This window comes from Opisthorchis viverrini, assembly GCF_000715545.1.
Source record: "Opisthorchis viverrini unplaced genomic scaffold opera_v5_235, whole genome shotgun sequence".
Taxonomy (NCBI): Eukaryota; Metazoa; Platyhelminthes; class Trematoda; order Opisthorchiida; family Opisthorchiidae; genus Opisthorchis; species Opisthorchis viverrini.
Window position 1 is genome coordinate 449,221 of NW_008751887.1, and position 12,695 is coordinate 461,915.

Below are 12,695 nucleotides of genomic sequence, written 5' to 3' on the forward strand. Positions count from 1 at the left end.
TTTCTTCGCAGCCATGGGACCCGGTATGGACATTGCGAGGTATTGGTTCAGCGAGAAAAGTTCCTTGTCGACTTTCGCCCAGGTCGCTGCATTCTCGGCGCCTGAGTCCTCCAATGCCTTCGAAAGACGCTCTAATTTCGCGTCGAGTATCCGAATTAAAGCGGAACACTGGCAGTGGTCTTTCGGCATCTGCACTGGGGATTGGGTGCCGTTCCGGGGGACTCTTCTCTTCGCTGGGTATGCATTTGCACCCTTGACGTAGAGGCAGCTGGCACAGACAAACATTAACTGCTCTGCTCTTCTGGCCTCTTTACGATGATTCTGGTACAACCCTGTTGAAGGCCCTGTGATGACCCTACAAATCCAGTTGTAATAATCTTCCACTGTCTCCATAAATGCCCGTGACTTTTCTTTGGGCACAGAAGGAAACTGTGGACCAACATTGGTGTTGCGCCACCTTTCGCAGTACACAACTAATGCTCAAGGTGAGCCACCTTAACCGAACCCCTTTTGGCCTGAACTGCTGGGTAGTGCAATTCCTAACTGCATCTCACCATTCCAAAAATTCCGATTCCCGACGCGAAGTTCTGCGGGATATTTTAATCCTACATTGTTTCCTATTTCTACTGATGTATTCCGTCTTCCAGACGTGCTTCTGAAACCCAGGCCCCGTCACAAATATCACACCTGGAAAACTGAGTGTACGCTGTAGTGGTTCGATCTTACATTTGTCGGATGTGTGAATGGCTTCTTCGGAACCCCTTACACATGTCCATCGGCACTTTTGTAGTTTGGTTTGGGTAGAGTGGCTGAAACAAAACAGAACTGTTGAGCTGCATAAAGTGAATTTCGATGAACTGGCCGATAACACTTCATGAATTACGCAGGATGTTCCATCTGCCTCCTATACAAAGGCCCATCTTTGCCCTGTCACGACGATGAGGGAAATCCAGTGGTATCAGCTCTACGACTTCGCAAAGAGGCGTAGGAAGCTCAAAGCAGTGAATTCAGTTGCGCTAGAAACTACCGTCCTCTCAGGTTGATACTCCAGTAGAAGTCTAAAACATAAATGCAGTTCCTTAAATACATCGTTATCTCACGCAGGTAATGGTGGCCACAAATTAGAACTGCTACCCTCAGCATGTGACTCTCACTCCTAGCCATACCTCATAAAATGAATAAGGAACGAACAAACGATAAAACAAACCCACAACACACGGCGAACAGACAACTAGGAAAAAACCTCAATAAACTGATTGGGGCGCCGCCTCCGCACTGAGCCTGTCATTTCTTTATCCCCTATCCTCGATGAAAGAAGTGAAAAAGCTTTTTCTGATTAAACAACCCGCACTAATCTTGAAAATCTTGGTGTGACGTCATCATTTATTATTGGTATCCACAATGAAAACCCATCGGTGAAGCCCCGTTCACATCAGGTACAAGTATCAAGTTGCCTTCGAGGTAACGATAGTCTAGGGAAAAGAGTTCAAGGACTTCCAGCTATGCCTCATATCAATGAATTGAGGATTATTAACCGTCTTTGGAGCAGCTTCCTGGACACGCCCCGAATCCCGACTCAGGTAAGAATCTTGGTTGTTGCTTTCAGAAAATGGCATGACATATGCCCGTGGAGTAATTACAATTCCATGAGCGAAGTACGATGAAGAATGCACAAAATCGTCTGATGGGCAACGAATGCCTATTGAGCCTATTTTTGCGATGGAATTTAGAGGATGCGTCTGATGAGCTCCAATCGTCAAAATTCTTCCCGGCTTCTAGCTTTCTAATAACTTCTGGTCTGTGCTGACTATGCGCAAGAAAGTTTTCCGCTGGGTTTGCTACGACCAAGGGACGGTCACACTGCTTGTCATTCCGAGGGGGATATCAGATCAATGGCCACAGTTTGTGGCTTCCGTATTTATTTGAAGTGCATTGGTGTTGGCACTTACATCGTGTCCGCAAAAATTGGACATGAGTTTGTGGTCGCATCGTAAAGTTCACCAAGATACATCTGAAAGGTGATTTTATTTGGATCCTTGGGGTACTCCAATGGAGAGCGGAGCAGTGGATTAGTATTTTGACCCCACATTTACTTGGAACGTTCCGCTTGAGAGAAAAGCCTTGATTTCATGCGAAATTGTCCCACGAATCCCGCTAGTTTTGTGTTTGTTGAGCTTCAGGGCGTGTGGAGAAATTGACTGAAGACTTTCGAAAAATCAAGAGGTATGTCGTCTGGTATAAATCTTCCGTCTTTATCGTGCAATGATCGGTTCAAGAATGCAAGCATCTTCATCACGTATGCGCAGTTCGCAGAGGTTCCGGAGATATGCACCGAGGACATCGAGTTGTTGATGTTGAGTAGATTTAAAATGGTCCGCTTCAGAATGCGTCCTGTTACCGTACTTAATATGGTGATGAGGCTGATTGGCCTGTATCAGACAATAAATAAACGGTCACCAGATATGGGGGCAGGAGTGAGCATCACTTGGTTTCGAGCGGAAAGAAAGCCACAGTACGCGGAATTGCTTAGTGGAAAAAACGAGCATTCCTATTGGTCCTTGATTGCACTTCACTTGGCCTCGATTGGCTGAGGTGGTTCGTCTTGTGCAAGAGTTGAAAACATTATCATTTGCACATATCAGGTTGCTTATAGGCTGTTTCTACGTTCAGTCTGCCAAAATGGGATGTGATAAAATCGGTGGAACAGAATACAGGACTGTATAGCGTTCCGTGTAGGCTCAGATACCACTATCGATTCGTTCAAAGGTTCCATGTTTACTATTGCGCGGTAAAGGCCCTCTACTCCTTTGGTAGGTGGAGCCTCGCGCTTGAAAGCCACATTTTTGTTTTTCTGGGTGGGGTTTAGTATGATGCCTCGCGCCTGTAAGTTCAGTTAGAAGATCTCTGAGTTAGAGAGACATCAACTTGTCATCTGAGTCTAATTTATCTATCTTTTTTACAAACAGTTTGGATCTAATTTCCGGGAAACGCCGGATCTACCAAGATAACATTTGGTTGGCGCGGTCGTGTAGTGCTTTCTGAAAAGGGCATTTATCTTATCGTAAATTTTCCGGAAAACTGTCCAGTAAGTTTGCCTCACTGAAGTTGGCCCCCGTTTAAGCTGCTTAAACCAAATAACCACTCCCGAAATTTCTGCACGGCAGGCGATCCGAATCCATGTTCGATGGTCGGGGTCTTTTGTCCAATAACATAGGAAGTCAAAAGTCAGAGCACAGGGGCGAGATGGCCCAAGTGGTTAGTGCGCGAATTAAGACCGGAAGATCCGTGGTTCGAAACCGACCTCGGCCTCTCGACTCCTCTGTCTAGGCTTGGGTAACCTGGCAGTATCCCAACCTTCGTGCTTCATTCGGGTGGCATTGCAGCTGTGCGCCGAAAGGGTGCTACGGCTGAATGATTTTTTTATTTAACGCGGTTCCCTTCAATGGTTCTGGCCAGTCCCAGCAGAAGAAGTAGCTACCAGGCACCGTGTTTGGTGTGCATCGATAGGGTGAGTCCAAACACTCTTTTACGACTTGATCCAGCGTCAATGCAAAATAAGCACTCGGCTCGATGTGTTGATACGACATTGCGTGAACCCTGAAGTCGTTAGCCTCCCACAAGAATAAATGCGTAGTGGCCTCTACAGGACAACGAATCATGGATTCGTATGACGAACAATTCGCCTCCCGGTTGATTTGGGTTGCGGCGAAAACGACACTGAGGGGAAAAGAGGCGCCACCGAGAGTCGGAACATGGACAACAATGGATCGAAAATGATATTGGAGGAGTGCTGGTAATGAGCACTGGAATGAGCAAGTCTGTCGAAACCAGCTACAACGATCCAGCTGTCATCTCAAACAATCTGCATGCGGGGGCTCATCCGAAATCCGCGTAGGTAGGAGTCATCTTATTGCATTTAACCAGAGGAAGTCATCAAATCAGGTAGCCCGATTATTAAAGTTCCAGCGGAGCGGTGATGTACAAATTTGTGCACCTAAATACACAAAATGGGTTGGGGCCCCAATCCACTGTCAATTCGCGAACATACGAATGCCTGTAACGTTGATTTCAAAATGACCGATTCGAATGTCAAATTTGAGTAACCATCGTTTTGGACGAAATTTGGTGGATAGGATTTCATCTCCTCTGGCGTTTCTCTAAGTTGTCCACGGGGGTACAGTATCACGCACCAGAAAGCTGTTCAAGCGGCCCAACTCTTGACGAATTCCATGTCCAGTGTGATAATTTGCTCCACTTGAATAGCGTGGCGTGAACGGCACCGTAATAATGTCGGCGCGTTGGTACCAATGCACGCGGAATGTTGGAGCGAACCATTATGCATCTTCTTTGTTCATGTCCGCGTGTCTTCGTCGGCTGTCCTCAAACAACCGTCATGCAGCATGAAGGTGAACAATACCCATGGCTAGTGGTGGCAAAAATTTTCTTCACTATCACTTAGTGTTGACTTTAGTTTTGGCTACCCACGATGGCGAACTAGATTGTCTGGGCAAAAAGTGTCGCCCATGAATTTTGTTCTAAAGATTGCGAAAGAACAGAATGTAAATTACTAATATCCGTACATTGAATTTCGGAAGCTTGATGGACTGTGGTCCCACAAACCAAAGAAATCGTGAACTTTAAAATGTATTTAACTCCATGATGCATGCTACCACCATAAAAGACCGGAATCTGGGTTGCTGGTCGTACCTAAGTGAGCTATTGGTAATTGAAAAACCTAACTAGTTTGAATCAGTCTGTTAGGACATTAGGTGCAAGCTGACTGAAACGTTTCAAACGATTACTTTGGGCTAGACCAAGACCATTGCTCGGGTGAACCCATCCAGTGTGCAGTGCTGACGAGTCTCAGGTGTGGGAGTGGCGCATGACCTACCGGCAGGGCCCAACTCGCCTACCAATGTTCCGTTGAATACCGGGACGATTTTCGCGCTGGCCTAATCCACGGCATTCGTTTTTTGTCTGAAAAGATTCTCAAAGGGTTGAGAGAACACCTAACTGTGCTTCACTGAGAAAACGCATTTACGAACTTATCAGAAAAGTAAAGGTACAGGGCCATTTGTTTTTCACGTAACGGAACTCACCATTTGGTTTTGATTCTCATCGTCGGTTATGGATTTGTGTTAACTCTCCTTTGTGCGGATGCAGCAAACATGCTGAGCCAGCCTTCCTTTGACAGGCCGTTTCTTGCAATCACTGTAGATAACAGGACTGCCACGAATAGACCGGACCATGGTTTAGGGGGCTTCACACCTCAGCGACACATTGAGCTATACTGGGGCGTTCCCTCGCGACACTCACAGAGTCTGCCATACTAGATTGGCCAAAGGTTAGGGGTCTGGTGGACGCCCCCCTGAGACTCTAGGTCGGTGGTCGAAAAGTGTGGCGGATTTTTCCGTTGTAATGGCAGCGCATTCGAATTACTCGCCAAACACCGCTCCCTAGCGGTTAGGCTTTTGAGTCAAAGGCTTTGTTTGAATACCCTACTCGTCAGCCCGTCCAGATGAGAGCACCCTGACAGTACTCAACCCTCGCACAGCCGTAACTTTCACAACTAGCAATACTCTCACATCATATCGGCCGTCTCTTGGTGCCATCACCCGGGTCGCCTTACTTTCTCGTGTAGCAGGGCTGGTAAGCAAAAACAGGCTACTGTTGATGCCTCCCTTGTTTCTCTTTCTCATTCCACTTCTTCCCCACCACACCACAACATTATTAACTCTAGCCTCCTGGGAACAGCACTTGTGATTGATGACTCCGCTCGCCATGCGTAGGTTTTGCGTGCAGCATCTCTTCGTTACATAGCGCGGACATCCTCAAGTATCTCCAAATCTATCTTCAAGCCTCAAAATCCAGTCTATATGGGAACCTTCAATATCCGCACTCTGAAACGCGCGGGCCACCAAGCTGTTCTTGCACTCACAATGGACATCGATATATGCAGCGTCTCAGAAACACTAATTCAAAATGCGAGCGCAGTGATTGAGCTAGCTGCTCCGTCAGTCTCCACTCGCTTCCGGCTGCGCACCTCTGGTGATCAAGAGGCTACTGAGGCGAGATGCGCAGGGTTTGGTATCGTCCTGAGTCACCGGGCGGAAGTATCCTCGTTTGACTAGATACTTGTTGATATTCGTCTCTCTGCGGTTCGTCTGTCAAAGTCTGTGAAGGAGTCTCACAAGTGTGAAATTGAAAGATGGCAGTTTATCGTGTCTGTTTACACCAGCTGACTGTATATCCGACGCCGTCAAAGACGGGTTGTACGACGCACTGAATACCCTGCTGCGGCGAGCTAGAGGTTCAGATGTCGTGGTGGTCACCGGAGATATGAATGAGAAAATGATCAGTCTTAGCCAACCTCAGACTCAGTTAGGAGGTTGACAGATTGGAATCGGTACGTGCGGACAATTCGGTGCATATTATTGGATTTTATATGAAGTAAAATCAACCGGGATGACCTACTTCTTCTAATTAAATAGTGCCCAGCGATGCAAATCCGAATCGATCGCATTGGCATCAATTACCGATGGCACGGACCAACAACTGACTGCTGCTTGTTTTGAAACACATTCGTGGATTCCAACCACGTGCTCATCTAAGACTGCTTCTCTCTGAAGTCCTCAGGGCCACACAAGTTGCGGAAAAATTGCTTGGTAACTGAGAAAGTGGCGGCTCCAGATGTTAGATTAACTTAACGGAATCGCCTTCAGGAGTCTCTTCCTGAGACGCCAGCATCAAATCCGAACACATGCTCGGACGAGATTGACACCTCTGCCTAGTGCTGGAAACTTCACCCATGGCATGGCGTCACCAGGCTCATTCAAACATTGAATGTTAGACGGAACGTGATATTGCTTAAATCTCGGAGGAATATCCCATCCGGCCCAGCGCGTAACTTGATGCGACAAATTATCCGACGTCAAGGTAAGGTGAGTGTGCAGGCCGACTTTGGAATGAGATGGACATAAAAGATCAGGAAGATGCAAGAGGCCTATAAGGCCAGTAATCCCCTGAGATTACTTTAGTTGATCCATGCGTCCGGTCCCCAGAATTGGCCTATGAGCGAAACCATCAAGGATCTAACGGAAGTGTTCACCTCGAACGCAGTGGACAATTGGCCGAATACTTCGAACAACGATTGTCGCGGCCACCAGCTGGCACTCACCTGGAGCTCATAGGCGACGTAAAACCCTGGACGGTGAACGCGGAACCGCCCATTGCCTTGGAGGCTAAAGACTGCACATGTTCTCTTGAGCGGCACTTATCTCCTGATCAGAACCACCTCTCATTTGCGTTGTTTAGAGATGGGAGTGAAATCCTCAGCAAACGGTTGTCTGATTTATTTGTTTGCATTCGGGAAAAAGAGTCTGTCCCAGGTAAGTGGGGAGAGTCGGCAATGGTGCCCCATTTTTAAAAGAGGCAACCACAGGGGAATCAGCTTGGCCCCGGCCATGGTGAGACTGTTGGCGTCAGTTTGGTTCGTCAACTTGCGTTGGCTCGTGAGATACTGACTCCAGGAAGGCAAGCCGGATTCCATCCAGGTAGAGGTTGCGTTGACTACATTTCAACACTTTCGGGTGTTGTAACAACGCTAAGCGTATCAGCAAATCACAACCCTAGCATTCCTTCATTTTCAAGGCACACTCGACAGGCTTACCCACCACAGAATGCTCCGGAAGTTCGTGAATATAATTAGTTGTTTGTACTCTCAGACTTCTGAACGTGTGAGAGTATACGGCGAGCTCTCAAAAAGCTTTCGTACACAAACCGGAGTCCTTGAGGAATGCTCACTCTCTTCATTCCTTTTTAACTTCGTGATCGATAAAATCACGAGACTAACGCCGGAAGGTCTCCCAAGCCCTGGTGTTCAAATAGCCTGTGACGAAGTCCTTGCCGATCTTGGGTATTCATATGAAATCGCTATCGTGTTTGTGAGGGGAGTAGACGCAGTTGTTTTTGGGTGAACTGATAAAATTCCCTTGTTATTCACTTTACACCCACAAAGTGCAGGGTCAGGCTCTTGGACGTACAGTCACCGAACACGCCATTTATAATCCAGAGAGAGGTACCTGAAGTTGTGCAGCGCTTTACTTGTCTTAGAAGTTGTATTCGTTCTGGGCGTAATGCGACAGATGAGGGCAATGTACGAATCTGCAGGGCTCTGGTCGCGTTTGCTAATTTGAGACACCTATTGCGTCAGAGTGGTTTATCACAAGGGGCGTGTGCATCAGTCTACAGTGTGGGCCCTTTTCTTGTATGGCTGCCAACCGATGTCGTCATTTTCTATTCAGACGGGCTTATTGAATATCTGGATGTCCAGGCCTCTCGGAATGACGTTAGTGAGCCAGCGCTAGACCACTTCCCCATCCAACTTTATTCTTCTATTCTCAATAAGGCTTTCAAATATATCATGGTTGTACGGCAGCGAACTATCGGTGTCGAACACTGGCATTGTGTTGTGGGTGCTGATGATGATGGGTAGCAGGATAGGTTTGGGTGTCCGGTAATCTGCGTGCTTGTTGGCCTGCGTCGTCTGGCACTCGCAACAGTACGCGGGTTTGGTCCTCCTCCCTGGGTCTTCTGAGCTCATGACGTGCGCTGGGTAAATCTATATTTTTACTCCCACTTTATATTCATTATTATTCATTTTTTATCAATCGGTACTCTAAATTTTTTATGTTCGGTTGAGTTGGAGCGAGTCTACCCTCGGTCGCATAAATCCGCATGCCGAGGGAAAAGCTCTCCCAGGTCCTTTCAGTCTGTGGCGTTTTTAACTTAGACTTGTTTAACCCCCGCGTTCGGATAACTTTTTAAACAGGCACTCCTAGCTGGTGCCTTTTCGTGGCAAGATATTTACTTCTGCCTCTTGTGATGGTGGGTTTTAGGGATTTTGTAGCCTCTGACGATACAGCCATATTCAATGCCCTCTTGTGGTGGAGGATTTGACTAAAGTAATGGGAGGGAATGAACGTCAGGCGCTACAACGTAGCTGGCTCTCCTCGGTCTTGCGTCTAGATGAACTCGCTGAACCCCGGATCCTCATCAACAACGGCAGGAATACGAATCGAATCACACCGATGAGATTGATTTTGGAATTCAGTGATCATGCTACTTTCCGTCGATCATCCGTACTCTGAGTTTTCTGCTACTTGTTTTTGAACAAGCCAAAGACGCATGCTCAGGTAACGCTAGTGAAGCGACACTTAACAAATCCAGAGAGTCTTCAATTAATGTAGCCTCCTAATTCGATTACTTGCACGCTGCGTCATCCTTAGAAAGTGACTCAGAAAGTGACCTGTCAGCTTGGACGAGCCGATCGTTAGCTTGGTATCCTGATATGAGGTGGAAAATCTCCAACTACTGAAGGTTTGTGCCTTGATGACACTACATATTCATGTGCTACCTCTACGACCATCGGTCAGATATGAGCTTTCTCTGAGGCGCGAGGTTGTCACACGGTTGCGGGGCAAATTTTGGTCCCAAAATCAGGCCTTCTCTGCTTTATCCAAGCGGACTGTGGTATTAATCAGGAACCAGCGATGCGCGATTACCTTGGGTGACTGTTCTAACAACGCAGTTATAGCATGAAATACAATCTCCAGGTGACTTCAACTGACTGGTTTCAAGGAGATTCCATCAAGCTTGAGTGCGGCAGCTGTTCACGTCACTTCGTCTATATTGCAGGGTCCGTCCTGCTGATTTCACCGCTAAATGTTCGCATTTCTTCTGCCACGTATTCTTCCCGCAGACAGTGCCAACCTGAACCCTGCCGATGAAGTGGATTTCCGCTCGTAGCGAGGCGCTGAACCTTCCGATAGACCCATCTTGCGGTTATTATAAGGCAATCTGATCGCTTGTCGGTCTACTATCTGGTCGACCTCTGATTGGTCGAAAATACACCTCGAAAGCCAAACACGTGTAGGTACCCGCAGGATGCCGTTTGCTGATGCAGTGCATAGAAAGTTTCTGAACCCCAGAAATTCCACCGTTGTACTTTTAACAAGTCAAATCGTACATGGATTCTTGATATGTTTTGGGCATTTAACTCGTATGCTGTGTCGTTGTTTGTTCCGCCGAAATCCCCAGCTTGGGGGATTAGGCTGGGGCCCGACGAGGTCCATCCAAGGGTCCTGAAGGAAACGTCGTCCGCTTTGGCAAATCATTTACACCTGGTGTTTCGTCAGTCGCCCGACGAAGGCCGCCTTCCCTCTGCTTGGAAGGAGGCGATTATCACGCCAATCCATAAAACTGGTGACCGACTATCGCCTGGCAGCTACAGGCCTAAAAGCCTCACTAGCGTGCCGTGCAAGGTGATGGAACGTATTCTGAAGCGAGCTATCCTTAATTCCAGCAACCTGATATCTCCAACTCAACATGGTTTCTCCCAAACCGCTCTTGCGTGACAAACATGCTCGTGTTTATGGACAGCTTAACCCAAGCCAAGGACGAAGGACTCATATCGGATGCCATATTTTTCGACTTCTCAAAAGCATTTGATAGGGTCCCACACGTCCCGCTGCTCCACAAACTCGAGTCTTACGGGATTCAAGGGAAAATCCTTCGCTGGATCAAGGCGTTCCTATCAGACAGGTCATTCCGAGTGAGAATAGGCTCAACCTATTCCTCTCCAGCGCCGGTCTCCATTGGAGTTCCTCAAGGCTCCGTCTTGGGACCACTCCTGTTTCTGATCTACGTCAACGACCTCCCAGACGTTCTTGCGAGTCCATGTTTACTTTTTGCGGACGACTTGAAATCCTGGAGTTCCAATGCCAGTGCCCTCCAAATGGATGTAGACGCTGCCAAGCAGTGGTCGTTGGACTGGCACCTTCCTCTGAATGAGTCAAAGTGCGTCCATATGTCATTTGGAGGAGACTCAGCGAACGCCTTTGTTATGCATGTTGAGAAAGGAGCAGAAACCATCATGAGGATAGATGCCAAAAAAGATTTGGGCATCTGGGTCTCCTCAAACTTGTCCTTCTCACTGCACCATGAGAAATCGGCCCAAAAGACATTCGCCATTTTACGGATGATCCGACGCACCTTCTCTCGTGTTACTCGAATGGACTTCCAAATACTCTATGGGGCCTACGTCAGACCGCTCCTGGAGTACGCCAACCAAGTTTTCTACTCAGGACGCACAAAAGATGTTAACCTCATTGAGCGTGTCCAGCTGGCCGCCACTAGAATGGTTACCGGCCTCAAATCCGTGGACTACGAAACGCGTCTCGCGATGCTTGATCTCTTTCAACTGAAGTACCATCGCCTCCGAGGGGACCTAATTCTTACTTACGCCCTGTTTGAACAAAGCTTGGCAAACAGGTTTTTCACCGTGAACCCAGCAAACACGGCGGGGACATAGAAGATTTTTGAGCTCAGAGCGCACACATTCATTAGACAAAATTTTTTCTCATTCCGGATAGTAGCTGCGTGGAATGACGATCCTCCGACGGTTGTCCACGCCCCTAGAACCGAGTTTAAAGCACCATTGGACATTTATTTACCCGAATCCTTGCACTGACAAGCATATTGCCCCGCGTTGAGAGCATAAAGAGCAGTGTTACACCTTTTTACCACTTATGCCTTTCAAGTGAACGACAGCCATCATCACCATCATTGTCAGCTGTAATAACTGCTTACTCGTCGTACAGTGATTGTAGCTGCCGCAGTTTCGTTCACCGATGGTTTGGGGGGAGGGGTAGGTAACTGCGCATTGCAGGCGGGAGCCGATAAATTGGTGCATAAATCCAGCACTGTCAGTGGGTTGTCAAGTGGGGCGCGGGATTGGAAAATGAGCTATGCATTGAAGGCAATAGCTTGGATGCACGAGCGCCATTGAGGGCGCGACTGGGCGCGACAGCCACTGACCGACAAGAACAAAAGCGACCCGGGAAACTTGGGCAAAAGCCTTGATCCTTTGTATCAATCCGTGGATCCGTGATTGAGCTTAGGCGTTAACATTCTACACGCGGATTGTTCATACAAGTCCAAATCTGTCCACACGTTTTCCTTGAAAAGGCCCCGTGAACCAAGCTTTCTCTCTGAGACGAACATCAGAACACTTTTAGATTCCCGCAGCTTTACACGGCATACTTCATTAAGTGATGAGTCGCTTTCTGATCGGGTACGGTCGTCTATAGCTGCGATCGAGATGTGTAGACAGTGGCCAGTGCCTGCTGCAGTTATGCTGACTGCAGACAGATTTTGCGCGTTACTAACTTTTGAAGCCACATGGTGTCCATTCATGCGACAGACCAATTGCCATCAGCCATAGGTGGACTGGGTCAGACACTGACAACTGCACGGTCTGAATGACATCATTGGGTTCGGAGTACACGTTTGTTCGTCAGTGCTCTTCGTTCTACATGCATACATGTTCTATGTGCAACAGCCGCACACTTTGCTGTACATCTTAACCGGCGTTGTTTAACTTCGTCATCCATTGGTCGGTTGAGCAGGCATTGAGGGATTCTCTGGTGCTCAGTTCGGTCCCGAAACCTAGACCGCTGGCTTGGACTACGCTGCTTACATAATTCTGTTGGCTGATGACCTGGAAGGACTCCGATGTGTGCTGAATAACCTAACTCACGACGCAACACTCGTAGAATTGGAAGTCGACCCGCGAAGGTCAATTCTCTAGTGCTTGAGTGTCGGCCGTTTTTTATATAAGAAGTGAGATAACTCAG